Below are 17,368 nucleotides of genomic sequence, written 5' to 3'. Positions count from 1 at the left end.
CTGTTGTAATATTATCGCAGAGGTTCCATACTGTTGTCTCCTTATCACAAGAGTTCCATACCTTCTTGGTGTTTCTCAGGGGCAGCTCCTCAGAGCACCAACTCCTTCCTCTTCACAAAGCAGCCAACTGACCCCAATTCCCTTCTCACCCAGCCACCCCACTCTTTTATAGCATCTTCTTCTCATTGCTTACAGCTGTGGCCTGTTAAAGTCAGGCCTGTTCCCAATCTTTGATAATTGGCCCAGCTGCACCTCTTTAGGGGTAAGATTACTTTCCACACTATCATTATTTTCTTATATTCTAGCCCCCTACATGAAACATGCAGAACATCTTTTACACAACCGGTAAAAGTCAGCTGTTCTTTTAAAAGCAAACAATGTAGAAAGTATTTTTTTTAAACTTCAGTAATTGCCAAAGCAACTGTGAAATTTGTTGCATGAAAACCTGAAACTGTGAGAAACTTGTCTTGTTAGAAGGGGAGAGGAGCTGCTACCAAAGTGAAACTCAATCTCTCAAGCAGCATGGAAGAATGGTGAGCTAATAGTGCAGTGCTTTGACAATGCATCCAGAATGAGGGAATATCCATTACAGAACCTGGAGCTTTATAGGCCTCACTGCCAACTGGGGTGGAAATAAAGGAATCAGAGAATACAGCAAGCTCTTGAGAGCAAGTTTTGGGGAAAATGTGAGAGAAGTGAGAAGCTTTAAATGTCTTGACATTCTCTTAATCCCAGAAAAGGAAGAGGAACAAACAGTCTAATGATGGGATGCATCAGTCACCCTCTGAAAAGCCTCTTCAGTCCAGGGAATTAAATGGAGTTTACTGCTGCTGCTTTCTGGCACATGCTAAACAGAGATATCCAGGGCATGTTTGGGGGTAGAAGGTATTGAAAGAGAGAAACAGCCAAATTTCAGTCAAAGTGATTGGTTTTGCTCAGATGGGATCCTCTTTATATCTGACTGCATGAGTGGGTGCCTGTGCCTGCCAGGAGACAGATTTTTCTGGTTTCTTCAATGGAGCAAGAATCAAAACACAGGAGAAATAGAATCACTGTAAAACAGAGCAAGAGACAGCATCTTCACCAATACCCAGGATTAAATTCAAAATGGAATTGAAAACACAATTTAAGGGTCCTTTTTAGGGCTTGAACAGAGCAAGACGTAATGTACTGTTCTCTTTTTAGAGTGACTGTTTCTGGGTGGAAAACCACTTTGTATATAAACCTTAAAAAAAAACACCCCAGCGAAGAGGACCCAAATGGGCATGACTGACTTCCTTACACTTCCAGCACAAGTTGGTATAGTTCTTTTTATCAACAGGACCAAATAATAATAAAGCACTTCCCTTCATATTCAAGAAGCTTTTTGAAAACAATTCTAATTAATCTCCACAGCCTGCCTTCTAAAAGAAATGAAATAAATGACATAAAACAATATGAAGCTTCCAGAACCATTTTTGGTTGAAGAAAGAACAGGATATTTGGTTTTCACACTGCCACTCTCAATCCTTAGAAAGCATTAAGTTCATTTCAGTGCATCCCTCCTCAGTTCCTCCCCCAGACTTCCTGCTTGTTACTCTTCATTTACTCCAATCAAATTTAGGTCCTATCCACTCACACTAATACAGAAGATTCATTGTGACTGGGCTGTCCTCACGGTAGCTGTGCGTTCAGCAATACCTTAAGGCAAACGTGTCCAAAGCACATCAGAAATATCAGCAATGCACACCCTGTGCCATTAAACCCCTGAGTGAAGCAGCCCCGTGAGGAGCACAGTTACACAAGCTCAGAGCACACAAAGCTGGGAGATTCTGAGCACTGGCAGCAAAGTTGGGCAGTGCAGGGAAAAGGAAAAAACCCAAAGGGACTTTGGCAAGTCCCAGTCCTGCAGAGGGATGTGATCAGAGTGGAAATATTGAGCTGGATAAAGTTCTCCACTGTGGCACTCACATTCTCTGAACAGAGAGACAGAATTCTCTCTCCCAGGTTTTTTCCTGGAGAAGCACAGAGAGAAGAAGAGAAAACAACTCTTGTCTCTACTTGCTGCTCCTGTTGTTTTTGCACATGTGGAATGTGTTATGGAGATTGTTTACCTGAAGTGATTTGGCAGTTGGATTCTGCTGAGGATTGTTTGGTTTCCTTGGCCAGTTGGATCAAAGCTGTGTCCTGGCTGTCTCAGTCAGTCATGGGTTTTTCTTTAGTATTCTTTGTAGTATGGCACCTCTTTATATAGTTATAATATAGTATTAATGTAATGTAATATAGTTTAATACAGCAATTGTTCAGCATTCTGAATCGTGGAGTCAGATGCCAATCATTCTCTGCATCAGGGGCTCCCTGAATTCTGTGCTCCACAGCTCAACCTGGACTGCAGGAGCCTTGTAAGAGTTATTTGAGAAACAGACTCTCATTCAGGCTCTGTCAGTGACTCAGGACACACACTTTATGCAATGCATGGAGGTCGGATTGTCCCCAGATTTCTTTACCAAATCTGGAAATTACTTTTCTGCCCCATTCCTGGGAGCAGAACACCATGTATGTGGCTGGGAGCTGATGGAAGGCATTTTAAATATATGGCCCAGCAATTTACACATTGGCCAATAGGAAATTTGAGAAATGACAAGCAGGTAAATTTTAATCCTCTGGATTAGATATGTAGGAGGGGATGACAGGGCTCTTGAACCTGTCTATGATAACATAATAAAAGCCATATAGAAAGGCAGACTTGGCTGGCCCAGCCTGGAGGCAATGCCCCACCTTCATCAAGATTTTGCTTGTGTATAAAAGCATAAGTTTTGCTTTTAATCTCCACATTTTCAGATGGCCTTGGGCTGTTGCCTTAAACAAAACTTCAGTGATGTTCTGAGTGGTTTCCCTGCACACTGTTGGGTATATACAGCTCCAGATCTACTCTAATCCAGCAAAGCTATTTACAAAACAGCTTTAGTTCTCCATTCATGCCTGAGAGGGGAAAGTGATATTTAAAATATAAAGAATGTCTTTAATGTAGCAAATAGATGAAAGCAAATGCTCCACTATGTCATGGAGCACAGATTCAAACAACTGCCTTATGTCCTCAAAAACTTAAAACTGTATTCATAAATGCTGTTCTCCATGCACAGGCTATAGAGAAGCACAGATAAAGCTGAGTGGTTTGGTTTCCACTCTGTGTGCTGATGGAGTTTTAGAAAAATATTATTCTGTTCACAGGAACTTGCATCTTGGAACTCTACTCATAAAACGCAGCCATGGAACGTGTAAGTCTTGTACAAGTACAACACAAAGTGATTACCAAGAGGTTTATAAGCTAACAGGAGGACAGAACAAGCACACAGCTTCAGAAAACACTGTCATGCACACTGGGACCTGCTCTGGAGCTCAGATCTATGCAGGTCACAGCTGGGAGCTCAGCCCTTGCACAGAGTGAGCCAGGTGTGGCACTGGACACTTACAGAGATATAAAGCTCATTTTGTGCATGAGTGGAGGGAAGCACTTCTTTAATAAACAGAGTTTATTTCACTACAATAATTTTAAAATCATCTTGTAGCTTTAAAAGGTGACCACTGGCATGCAGTAATTTGTTAAAAAGATTAATAAAGTTAATAAAAGTAGTTGAAAGTATAAACTTCCCATTGAGAAAGAAGCCAAGTAAGATCATAAAAAACAACAAAAAATATTTTTTTAATTTTCAAAGCACAGAATATTCATCTGGTTAAATAAACCACACTATTACAATGCCAGTGCATTGATTTACACCATGATCTCAGTTTAAAAGATTTTAGAGCTACTCTAGTGGTTCTCCACACTAGAGACATGGAGGTTTGTTTTAAGAACTGCAGGAATATTTTTTCATTATTTCATTTGCAGTGATGATATGCAGCATCTCAGCCCTTTGACCTCACTATTTCATTGTGATGGATTTTATGAGTTACTAAATAACTGTTATTAAGGTAAAATAAAACTCTTGGGCACTGCTTTCTTTAAATGAGTTACACCAGAGATACCAAAAGAAAACCTGATGGTTTTTGCCCAAAAGGGTTTTTTTTTTGGTAGAATTTCCAGGATCCACTATATTTTATACATTAAATATGTAATTTATATCTTAGATGCTAATTTAATATAAGCAAATCCTCATTACAATACCAGCAACCTCAAATAATTGATGAGATGCCTTCATTTAATGACCACCTAGAGAGTGCCAGCCAGTGCTATTTCTTACCTTTTTTTTCTTTGCCCTCACAGGTGGAGAACATCTGTTGATTTTTAATTTTTTTCTACACGCTGTTCTTGTTTCTTACACTTTTTAGGTTTGTTCTTACCTCTCTAGGTATTGGCTACACTACAACTTTTGCTTCCTTGTCCCCTTTCCCAAGGACTGAGAGAAGGTTCTTTCATACCAAAAAACAGCAAAATGAGGCAAAGCCTTCCCACAGTGGGCAGAGTGATCATCTTTGCCTCTCTCATCCCTGCTTGGAAGCACAACAGAGCCTCATGTTTTCAGTAACAGAAATGAAAGGCCTTAATGCTCCAGTCACACTTGTAGGAATTCTTCTTACTCTTCTTCATAGAATCCCAGAGTGGGTTGGGTTGGACCTTTAAACCCATCCAGTGCCACCCCTTGTCACCCTGATTTTTTAAGGTTTTCTAAGCCTTCTGATGATGACATTCTTGTAACAAACTTTCTGACATGCTTTCTGTAAATAATTCATTGTTTTGCATTCTTTTATGGAGGAGGAGAAATTTGAGGGACTGTTGGTTTGTCCAATGTCATTGGAGAGGTGGCACTGTCACCCTCCAATCCTGTCACTTTTAGAAAACTATTAATGTTGGAGTCAGAAAATAAACTTCCCTTTCTTTCATGCCCTGAGAGCAGCGGTGTGTGCGCTTGTGTTGTTTCGTGTCCCATAGTGCCACCCCAGCCATGGCAGGGACACCTCCCACTGTCCCAGGCTGCTCCAGCCCCAGTGTCCAGCCTGGCCTTGGGCACTGCCAGGGATCCAGGGGCAGCCCCAGCTGCTCTGGGCACCCTGTGCCAGGGCCAGCCCACCCTGCCAGGGAAAAATTCCTCATTCCCAAGATCCCACCCAGCCCTGCCCTCTGGCACTGGCAGCCATTCCCTGGCTCCTGTCCCTCCAGCCCTTGGCAATTGTCTCTCTCCATCTTTCCTACAGCTCCTCCAGGCCCTGCAAGGCCACCCTGAGCTCAGCCAAAGCTTCTCCTGTGCAGGTGAACAATGGCAGCTGTGACAGCCTTTCCTCCCAGCAGAGCTGCTCCATCCCTCTCACTTACAAGAGAACTGTGGTTTTTAATTTGCCATTAAAGCAGAACAAAACTAAATTCCATCAGAAAGAGCTATCAAAACACAATATCCAACAAATAAGGATGTCATCCTTGCCTGCATTACTTAGCTCCATACCCATCCTGTTTCCAGTACATATCTATTAAATTGTACCTGGACCTGATTTAAATCACCTTGGATAAGGCAGCAGGCTCATGTTTTCCTCTGCAAAAGAATGAATACTTCTTGCCATAAATAATAAGGCTTATTCCTCAGAGGATTATTCGTTTGTGTAAAGATTACTCACTTACTCACAAAGCAGTCAAATTAAAAGGCAGTTCTCCACCCAAGAGCAAGATGAAGAGGGATGAGGCTGTAATCAGCCATGCTGCCATGGCAGTGGCTCAGACGCTGCTCTCAGTGCCCACTGCAAAGTGCCACTTGCCTGCCCTGGCTGGGCTCTCCTGCCTCTCTCTGCCAGCAGAGCTGTGTGCAGGCACTCCCTAACCCAGTTCTGTCAAAATGATCTTGTTAACTTAAACGCCTTTAATAGTAAGGTGTTTTTAAAACCAAATCATTCTGACAGAGCTGGGCTAGCCCATTGCTCATGCAATAATTCCACCAAGAGCGATTTTCATTTAAGAGGCTCTTACCCCCCCTCAGCCCCCACGACATTCAAGCTACACATTCCCAATAATTGGTCTCCATTCCCATTCCTTCTCCACTGCAGTTCACTGCCCCTGCAGTTGTGCTATCTGCAAACAACACTGTAAGACAGGCCAGTGAAATTTGGGTTAACAAACACAATTTGCAACAAAATCTTGTTCCAAAAAGTCTTTTCCTTCAAGACTCTAACCCAGATTATTGCAGAACTAAAGAACCCATCAACTATAGGACAACAACAAGAAGTTTTGAGAACAACTGTGCTGACAAAAAGCATGTGAAGTTTCACTATATACTTCAGACAGCAGAAAAATAGTTGAATCAACAAAATTGAGTGGAGGAAAACTTCTGGAGAAGAGGAGAAACAGGCAATTAGGGACAGAAAACTACCTAAATAAATGTCTGGTGGACTCCTGCTATCCAATCATGGTAATTTGCCGTGGTTTTATTCATTGATGCTGGCAGGTTTTAGAGACAAAAAACCTCTCCCCAGATGTGGTGGTGTGAGAGCAGGCTCCATCAGGAGGGAGCTGCTGTGAATACAGCACAGAGCCAGCAGCCACACTCCAGGCAGGCATGGCCCAGGCACTGCTGCAAAGCAGAATTACCCCAGGTAGCTGCAGCAGATTCCACTAACAGTGATTTTAAGCGACTGGTACGTCACCTGGAGTTAACTGTAACACAGAAAAGCATTAAAGCATTATCCACACATCCCTTCCCTCAGCCACACACCTGAAATCGCACAGGGAGGGAAATGAGCTGGGAAATGTTGCAGGAAATCCTTGGTGCTGTCAGAGCTCCCTGCCAATCCAAGTGCAAATCCACTGTCCGAGTTCATTTTGATGTACAACTCGTGGCAATTTGCTTATGGCTGCCTGGGAAATCACAAGCAGCTTCCTAAAGCATTATTTATTGCAGCAGCAATGGCAACAGGCACCACCTTTCTCCTGCTTTTGTCTTAGGTGTTCTGCCCTACCCACATGTGGAGTAATTCAGTGAGCAAAGATATGACACTTTATCTTTTTAAGCTTAGTCATGCTCTGCTACTCTTTAAAGACTTCTGCACAGTTCTGTAGGTTATTAAGTGAGTTCCTGAGCTTGTGTCAAATGCTAAAGGACTGGTTTAGGCGGTGTGTTAACCTCTGCAACAGATGTAGCTGAGGGAATCCATGCACTGGGAAAATATGGACATGCAGCTACAGAAATGCAAGAGTTTCTTCAACATTTAGGGCTCTAATAATTACTGAAGGGTTTATTAATGTATCTCAAAGATTAGCATTACCAAAAGCAGGTAACTTCAGTTTTAAGGGTCTGTTTCACAGGAAGACAAAAGGAAGGTTTAGAAAAGCCTTTCTAAGATAAATTCCTCTGCCTTCTTTCCCTTAGTTTTGTGCTTTAACTGGGAAACATCATAACCTGGTGTTCTGGAGTGAAGATAAGGCTATTTTAGGATACAGGTGTTTATCTGTCACAGCTTCATTGAGGCTTTGGGATAGAGAGAAAATTACAACATCCATCACACTGAAATATATCTCAATATTATAATAATAAATTATTTGTTATTATGTGTGCTTAACATGGTACTTTATCATATCTACAAGGTCTGTTTTATGTGACCAGCTAAATAATTTTTTTATAATTTTTTGACAAATATTTACTATCAGATATCTCTTTCTTAAAAAAACCCAAACCACATAAGAGTATCTTGACCCAGTGATATGTTTTTTGTACAACTTCTCTTGGTATCAATAGAATTTCTTATTTTCCTTTCTCTTAGATAGTAAAATCAATATGGGACAACTTTAAAGCTGTCAAGACTCAGACTTTTTGTATATAAAGCTGTCAGTCTTTCCAGAAGCAGCCACTACTTTATGGAACCAGAATGCTTTTAAAGAAACCCACCAAGGGTGTCATCAGAACCTTCAAACTATTTTTATTCTTTATTATTCCTTGCTCTGTGCAGTGCTCTGGACTTCCAGAGTGCTACACATGCTCAGGTACAGGACAAAAAGATAGCAAATGCTACCAAGTTTGCAGCTGAAGGTGAAATTTTCTCCCCAATGAAATAAGTATTTAAACTATTTTAAGTCATTTTGGTTGTGATTGGTTGGATGGGGTTTTGTTTGATAGGGTTGAGGGTTTTTTTGGTGTGGATTTATTTTTCCATGACAGCTGACACTAAAGCCATAGGTATTAAAATGGCTGTTTCAGCTCTACAGAGGAACAAAAGGAAATTGCAACCTTCCCTTTCAATTTCTTATACTTAGGCAAAAAGAAAGGTTTGTGTCTCTGGGAGGCAGACACTCCACTGCTGTGTGTCAGAACATCATCTCGTGATGCAGGTTCAAAACGGAGACAAGAGACAGACAAGGCTTCCAGAGCAGTCCAAAAACTTAAAGAGAAGAAAAACAGTTGCACCAGGGCTGTTTTCATGCTATGGGAAGAGGAAGAAGCGATCTGAAGTAATTTTTATTCTCTCTAATCCAGCAATTAAAGCGATTTTCCCGGGACCCAAGCAGAAGTGCAGAGCACCTTGGCGCAGCCTCGCTCCCTCCTCGGAAGATGAGTTCCAGAATTCCAGAATTCCATCATTGGGCACCTCTGGCATCGCCACGAGAGAAGGGGAAAAAGGCAACTTGTGCTTAACAAGAAGAGCTCATAAAAAGGCAAACAGATTGGCCTGTGACTGAGAATGAGGTGTTAACCGTGCTCTGCCTGGGGCATTGTTTATCAGGAGACTTTCAGCAGCTGGGATGTGCTTATCCTGCACTTCCTGAAAAAAAAAATCTTTAAATATTAATGGGGGACATAAATATCTTGCTTTCTGGGCTTCTTTTTCAGCCTTTTTTTTTAAATATATAAATATGAACAACATAACTTTCATATCTTTCTTTAACGAATATTGTGTATTCTCTACAGAATTAAACAAAATATAATACTTAAGGAAAAATCCACATGATTTCCTGACATGAATTCCCGTTAAACTAAGATTATAAATTATGACTGGAGATCATGACTTTGTAAAAGCTACATAAACTCTCCAGCCATACGCATGAGCGTGTGTGTGCATTAAAAAAATCTTTCAAGAGGAAAATTCTGAGCATACCTGGACTTTTCTAACTGTATACAGTATGGCTTCAAGAAATCTCAAATCTCTGCTGAGATATGTGAAATTAGAAGTGAAGGCTTCTAATTTTGCATCACCGAATTTGATGGCACTTCTATGATCAATTTAGATGAGTTGTTTGGAAAGAATTAGGACTCTCCAATGTTAAACTTATTTCTTCTGGAGTTGCCAAACTGAGATTTTGTGGGGGTTTTCCCCCCATTCATTTGTTTTCATCTAACTTTGGGAAACATACAAAACTAAAGGTCAGAGACCAAACCACAGGACACAATCTAAACTTCAGTGACATTAAGTTTTGATACTGTGTTACTTAAAGGGCAATCATAGCTGTTACATTTAATCCATAAGAGAGATTCACATCTGAAGTGTTGCAAAACTCAATTAGAGAATTGCACTTCCTCTTGAGTGCCAGCTCTCAGTTTGCTGCAGTATTTAGGGTTTTGAAATAATATAAATGTATAAAATGTATAAGCTTTATATTTATATTTTTATAAAACATAAAATATGTGCATATGGTTCTGATCATCAGCCACTGCAAAAGAAATGGGTGTAAATGGGAGTTGTCAAACGAGGCTGAGCTTTGCTTCCCTGGAAAAGCCACTTTGGGTGAATGTACACGAAAGCTGAAACTGTGAACTAGGGACTGCCAAGACTGTTTTCATAATGTTTTGAACTTCCATATCTGCTGCAAAGACACAGTGAGAAACGCCTCCATGAGCTTGTCTAGGGCTTGGGCACACTGGATACAGGAGACACTTCCCATGGGAGCTTTCCCTCCCAGATCTGGGGCTGGGAGACATTGCCAATCTCAAACCTGAGCCAGGCTGCTCATCATTCTCAATTTCAAATGATTTCCACAAGACACATCACGATCAACACCTTGGCAAATCAGTTCTGGAGAGCTATCACTGCAACCAAACCATGGATAAAGGCTGCTCTCATGGCTATGGCAGGTGGAAATCAGATTTTATAGCATCTGACTCCAGGTAAAAGACTATCTGTTGGTAACTGAAGTGGTTCACAGATTTTATTTTTTTTTTCTTTTCAGCTCGTGCTTACTAGTCCAGCTACCATTAGTACCCAATGTATTTTGGGAACAAAATTTTATTAATGCAGTTGAAATGCCGCTGAGTTGATGTTATTTACGTGACTGACAAAATGAGAAACTTGCTGGACATATTCTAGAAAAAAGGAGAGGAAAATAAATGTGTGTATATATATAGACACACATTTGTAATCTCAAATTGGACTTTATTTTGTTCTCTGTCTGTCTACTGCTCAAATAGTTATGTTCAAAAAGCTCTGAAGTGAGCCACCTTTTCTATGGCAACAACACTAAGAAAAATGTTGAGTTTCCATGATCTAATTTAATTCTATTGATGTGATCTTATGGTAGCAATGATGCTTAAAATGCTCCAAGCTCAAATTGCCATAGCATTTGCCTCCCACTGAAAGAATTTAGGTTTTATTATTTTATACTCATAGATGAAAGACTCTTATGATACCACTTTAGTGTATGCTACAAGCATACAATTGTATTAATAGTAGGTCAGGCTGTAATAATATTGAGATGGAAAGGGAATATTGCTGAGATATGAGGTATCTGATAGGTATGAGGGATTTATAAAAATACCTGCATGAGCAGTCGCTTTCTGTCACAAAACATGCACAATCATCATTTGGAAATACACAGCTCCGAGAAATTACAGGGCATGTTCACATCCCTACTTGTCCATAACCTCAGAGATCAGTATTTCTCACTCTTCAGCATCCCTCAGGTTTTGGAAATCAAATCATCTGTGTGTGCCAAGAGTCAGGTGGGAGAGCTCCAGGCCCCTATTTTCAATAAACGTTCAAAAAAGTCCCAGCTAAAGTCTGTGGGAATGGTCTTCCTAAGCCAAGATTTAAAAAGATGAAATCTACAACTGTATGAGAGGAAATAGAAAGAAAATTCAAGAAGAGCTTCAGGGGCTAACAGACCTAAATTTATGTCCATGACTTACTGTGAGTTCTCACTTGAAATGGTTCTACATCCTGAAGAAGGGAGAAGGACATTTTTTTCAGAGAAGACAATGACTCATATGTTAAGAGTGATGCAAATAAAGTGCCCAGGGATCGATTAAATTGATTTGATAAAGGTGCAATGTTATTGGAAAAATCCTGAAGATCACAAATTACAAAAATTCAAAAGATAACAAATTTCACAAAAAAAGTGAATTTTAATCTGATTGTGGGACTACTTCCCCCTTTACAACTATTTTTTTGACATCAGTAGCAGGAGCTGAAGGGAATGACTAAACATTCAAAAAGCAGTAAAGGACTTCATCTAAGGAGGATTCTACCTCACCTCACATATGTAATATATATAACACATAGATTAAAACTTGGTTTATTTTTAAGGAAAGGCATAAAAGGAGTGGCTGTCATATACAGCCATACTTCTTATTAAAACCTGCTGCATTTGTTAAGCAGGCGCACGGAGTGTTATTGATTTTTTAATATTGAAGAAAATGTCCAAAGTTAGTTTCTTGGCTAGCAGCCTACCCAGTTAACAAATTGCTCACCTGGATAATTTAAGAACCAACTTACATGAAATGCTTCAATCTCCAAGGGCACTGAAGGCCCTCAGCTTACAACTAAGCATGGAAATCAAAGTCCTCCACAGCCAGGATGCAAGTTTGGTAAAAGAAGGGAGTTAATAAATAGCTTAGGAGGAAGCTACCAGAAAGCTGTGCTCGTTCTGCAAGCAGTGAGGGGAAACAACAAGGATTAAAGGATGAAAATATCATGTAATGATCACTTCCCTTCCTAAGGTTCTTCTGTCACAACCATCCTTACAATTGGGGTGGGAGGTAACACCACAGAGAGCTTTTGGGTTCTGATGGTAGCAGATTTTATGGGTGTGAAATTTGCTAATTTCGTGGGAATCCCAAATACTAACTTCCTCCAGAAGATTCATCATTTTGTTTAAGACAGCTAAAATGTACACGAGAGTAATTTCCCACTCTTCTGAATTTATTTATTATTTAGTTATGTATACTGAGAAGCCTATTGTGAAGTCTCTACTTGTTCACAGCAGTCTAGTATTGAACATAGAGGGGAAATATCTCTCACTGCATATTTCTCCTTATCCTTGTTGCAGAGAAACTCTGGAAGAATTTCCAAAAGAGGATGAGTGAAGTTAAGAGGATTCTTTATCTATAGCTTTGGTGGTTATCAGCTCTATTCTTTAATTGAAACTGAAGTGAGCAGCTGTTAGCTTCCCTGCCATTAGGAGCTAACACGTTACATTTGGAACAATAAACAGTTGTCGCTATTTGAGTTCCTGCCATCAGCACCTCCCAAAAAACACCTGTGCGAGCCGTCTATGTGCTCGAGTTGGCTGTTCCGAGGTGCCAGCCTTTATAAAAGTTGCATGAGCGTTTCCTCCCCTCTCAGAGGGAAGAGACAGACTGGTTTGCGTGGAGCAGAGAGTGTTTGTGCCTGTGTGAAAGGAAGGAGAGCCAGGGTGCAGTTTGATACCTGTTGGCAACGCCAGCGGCTCTGTGTAGCGCCGCTAAACGCCAGCTTGGATTGATTCCACTCTATTTAGTCTGCTCCTAAACGCACACTGCTTGAATCGAGACAAATTCAAGACACGAGCGAACGGCAGCGAACCGCAAAGGAATTCCTGCCTGTGTTAAGTAGTGTCACCTTCATGGCGGTAGGCAGAGCCTAAATAAGGGTTGGGATTAATCTCTTTTCTATTACCCAGCCAGGAGCTGCCGGAGGCTCTGTGCTGGAGCCTTGCGGTGCCTCGCAGGCTGCGCTGCCGAGCAGGGATGCTGCTGCTGCCCAGCAGAACAGAGGGATGTGCTCCTCCTCTGCCTTCCTCAAAGAGAACACGAAGCGTTTGGTGGCACAGCAGCTCCAGGGGGCTGCAGCCTCCTGTGTTCCAGCTCTGGGAGCCCTGGCAGCGAACGAGCGGCTGGGGCTCTAAGGGGATTTCTCCTTCTCCCAAGTTTCAGCTGGGTGCATCCTCTGTTTAGTCAGGCAAAGGATGGGAAGGAAAACAACTTGTGGGACAGGGATGACTCCTGGCTAGTTATGGCTATAGATGCATTGCCATCGCAGCTTTCAAGAGCAGTATTTCTGCGATGCTTGCCTCTCTCAAAGTAGGAAGGGAAGCTATGAAGCCATTCCTATTTATTTACTTACTTAAGGGGTGCAAAGCTTTGCGGTGAGGGAAGGTGATAATAAATCGGGGGGATTTCCCCCCCCAAGGTTCTTCCAGCCTCCTCCTCCCTCATTTACATATCTGGCTGGTGGGTGATTTTTATTCTCAGCACGAAAACTGCAATCTATTTCAATGCATGAATGCAGCCCTGCATCTATTCAACACAGTGAAATAGCCCAGAGACTTATTGTACTAAATAAGAAAACAAGGAGAAGAAACGGGCTCGCCAGCCTTAGAAGCAACCCTCTGTGATCCAAAGTCCTCCCGATTCTTTAAAGGAGGGTTGTAGAACGGAAAGAAAAATAAACCTCCCCAAAAAAACCCCACCAACAAGCGGGAAGACAAATACAACCACCACTTCTTCTCCCTAGAGAATAATAGTGATAATAAAAAAATACTAATAAGCATCCCACGACATTTTCATTATCGGCAATTTGAAAACATCCGACTTAATGAGGGACCCCAGTTCGGTCTAATACCGCACCTACGGACGAGGAAGGCGCTCGCCCAGCGCACCTTGCACGCACACAGAGCCCAAGTCAGGCAGAAACCCACGGGGCGAGAGCCCTCTGCCAGCCAGCCGGCCACAAATTGTCTGAATAAAATGAATACTCACTCTTTCAAGGAGCAGGGGAGCCGCTCGCCCACAGCCACTTCACGCACGGATGGAAAGGGTGAGGTAAAAAGCCATCAGCCGGTCCCTGGGAACAGGCAGGGTGCTCCAGATTTTCTTCTCATGCTTTCCGAGGCTGCCGATGCTGGCGGAGCCGCTGCTTGCCGGGCTTCCCGGGTCTCTGTGCCTGCATGCCGGAGTGCAGTTATTAATTTCTCCGTTCGCACGAGCCGGCGGCAGCCGCACGTCTCCAGGAAAGCAGGGATATTCCAAATAAATCCGCTAATTCCGGGGCTGAGCGCGCTGCCGTGCCCGCCTGCCTGCCAAACGTAACTGTGAAGCGATGTGGAAAAGTGAGCCGGGAGCCTCCCCTGACAGCTCTTATTGGGCTGATCTCGGAGGCAGGTCTAGCGCTGGGAAATTCGTGTAAGCACTTTGGGGTGGTGGTTTTCCCCCTCCCTCCGCTGCCCGCCTTTCCCCCGGCAGGCACACAACTTTTCCAGGGGCGGCGGCGCCGCTCGCTCCTGCCGGGAGCCCGGGCCGCCAACTCTGAGCCGGGGCATCTCCTCCGGCCGCCCGGGAGAGACCGAGGGATGCGGGCAGGGACGGAGGGAGGGATGCGGGAGAGCGGGGGTGGGCGCCGGGCGGACCCGGGGCGGGGGGGGCGGGCGCGGAGCGGGGCCACCGGGGACGCGCCCGCCGGGGCTGGGACGTGCCCGAAGCGATGGCAAAGAGCAGCCCCCCCTTCTCCTGACCCCGTCCTTTGGGGTGATGCCGGCCGGGAGAGGGATGCGGGGAGGATGCGGCAGCACCCCGATGCATGGGCCGCGGGCAGCCGCTCGTCTCCGTGCGACAGCGCTGCGGGCGGGCGCCCTGGGGACAGGGAGGGCAGCCCTGAAAAACGCTTTTCCCAACACGCCCCCGGGAGCTGCGGGCGGCTCAGGGCTCTCGCAGCCTCGGCGGCCCCGGGGCAGCGCCAGGCCAGGATGGAGCAGCAGCGCGCAGTAAGTCCTTGACCCTCGGCCCGTCCCCAAATGCTCTTTGTGACCGACAGCGCCGGGATCCCGCACGGCCCCGCTGCTGGGGCACTGGAGCACCGGGCATCGCCACCTGCCCTGGGCTGTGCGGAGCTGGAGCGGGCCGGTCCCGTCCGGGCCACACAAACAGCACGGGCAGCACCCCGTGAGGGACAGGCCACTGCCAGCCCTGCCCGCCTTCCTCATCCATCGGGCTTTTCTCCTTGTCGTGCTGCATGGATTATCTGTTAGCAGATTAAATGTATTATTTTTTATAATACATCCTAGCTCTGATGTTTGCCGGAAGGGAAGGGGTAAGAGCACAAGGTCAGGTGCAGGCAGGGACTCTAAAAATGGAGGGCTGGCTCCACACTGAGCTGGTGCTGTTGGGGAAGTTGAATCGCCCTCAATTCCATCTTTCTCCAACTCTCCGCGACCAGCACGATAGTGTGGTTGAAATTAATGTTCTGTGTGGTTCTATATTAATGAACCAGGTTCGTTGCTCAACTTTATTTTTAAAGGGCTGGTCACCTGAACCTCCTTCAGATCACCTGCAAACCTCTCCACCTTAACCAAAAGATGACTATTCTGTTGAAGATCTACCTAGGATTGCAGAAAGTGGAGCCTAATGTTCTGCTATACAGTAAGAATACCATATAATTGAGTTCCATGATTGCTAATCTTATTTTCCATGCTGACCCTATGAGTGCATGACACTGCATGAGACCCTCCCTGTGTAGCTCTTACCTGCTTGACTTTATCTTGACTAAATGCAAGCCAGTGCAGATAACAGGTGCATTTCTGCTTGCACAAATCCTCCTTCTGAAAAGCCCAAGACTCATGGGAATGTAGCAAAATGCACCCAGAACGTGCCATTTTTCAAGGTCAATGAAGAAACATCTAACTATCGCTTTGTTCCCCTCAGCCCAGGCGCTTACCTTCAGAGCTGTGAGCCTGGGAGGATTGCTTGGAGGAGGATGGATATGAAAATACCCAATACCTGAAGCAGGCAGAGAGCCTTGAGGGAAATACAAAACACTTGGCAGTGCAATAGATAAGATCAGAAATGTGGTTTCCTTTTACCTGGGGTTTTGCTGAGGCAAGGAGTGTTTTTCTCCCCCATCTTTCCACCAACTGAACAACACAGTGAAAATACAGATCTTGTCACAAGGAAAGTGTGAGGATGCTCAACCTGGCTTTACTCCTGGGAATTAACACCAGTTTTCAAACTTCTTGTAGGTTTCAGTAAGAGTGGTTGCACACCTTGTTTTAATTTCCATTTAAAACACCTAAAGGAATCAACCAAGAATAAAAGTTCTTCCTAAAAAGAGCCCTCATGTCCTTGCTTTAAATAGGCAGCACAGCAGTGTGTGGGAAGAAAGCTAATGGTAGAGGTTGTACCTCCAAGTGCAGCTTAAAAGTTGAGTTTTTTGTTTTGATTTCAACCTTTGACTTGTGCCATTTGTTCTACGTGACCTTTCTTGCAATTGGAAATTATCAGGGCAAAAGCTGCACTCTTTCATCTTCAGGTTGTGGGAGAGGATGGTAAGTGTCTTGTTAAAATGGATTATGCCATCCATGGATTCCCCTGCTGGAAAGCCTTGCAGATGATGGAGTAAATCTTGACAGGAAGAAGTGTATAGATGAAAATTAATGTAAAAATAAGCTTGGAATAGCAGAGGAACATTTGCAGCTTTCTGCATCCTATCCAGATGAAATGATTTAATGATATTTATCATAGTGAGAGATATATATATACACACTACTGCATTACACTGATGAATATGCTGGCTAGAAATTGTTTCATCTTAAATAAATATTATAAGGAAGATTATTCCTCTATCTTCTAAATGGCCATTTCATTTTTTAAGCAAAAAGCAGCTCTGACTCCAATTGCAATGGGATGAAGATTTTTAGTTTAATGACTGTACTGAAGAAAGAAGTCATCTGCAAAATGCATATGATTAAATCTCACCCTGGATCAAACTGGAATGCAATTTTTCATATTAAATTTTGGGATCAGGGGAAAAAAACCAACCAAACAAACCAGACTATTTACAAAATGTATTGGCTTGTGGGATGGGTTGGTTGTTGGTTTTGTTTTTGTGGGGTTATTTTTCATCTTGGATTTGTGGTATCTTTTGGTTACTTTTTTTTTGCTTGGTTGGGTATTTTTTTGCGGGGAGGGGGTTTGTGTGTTTCCTTTTTCTTTTAGATGGGTTTTAGCTTTTTTGGGGTTGCTTTTGTTTGGTTTCTTTGACTGGTCATGATGGAGAATTGGGAAAAAATTCACCTCAGCTTGGAAGAGAACTGGGAAATTTACTTCTATATTGCTTTGCTTTTATGAGTAAGAAGGATTAAAACCCCAATGTGAGTACCCACACATATACAGACAGGAAGTATCTGTCACCTAAAATATGTGGCATAATGGAAATCCACCATCTTCTCTCACTT

The 17,368-nt window shown here is 43.2% G+C and overlaps 1 protein-coding gene across 2 annotated transcripts in view; it reads right to left on the bottom strand.

The window, feature by feature from the left end:
- The window catches only part of LOC102074554 (cadherin-8), a 159,347-nt gene extending 145,306 nt beyond the window's left edge, over positions 1-14,041 (bottom strand). For both annotated transcript variants that reach the window (XR_012582464.1, XM_074551089.1), the window contains exon 1: positions 13,902-14,041. The gene's annotated coding sequence lies outside the window, so the exon portion shown is untranslated. The remainder of the gene's footprint in view (positions 1-13,901) is intronic.
- Positions 14,042-17,368: the final 3,327 nt, after the last annotated feature.

The sequence above is a fragment of the Zonotrichia albicollis genome, chromosome 13 (genome assembly GCF_047830755.1).
Source record: "Zonotrichia albicollis isolate bZonAlb1 chromosome 13, bZonAlb1.hap1, whole genome shotgun sequence".
Classification (NCBI taxonomy): domain Eukaryota; kingdom Metazoa; phylum Chordata; class Aves; order Passeriformes; family Passerellidae; genus Zonotrichia; species Zonotrichia albicollis.
This window is presented reverse-complemented; position numbering and strand designations above follow the sequence as displayed.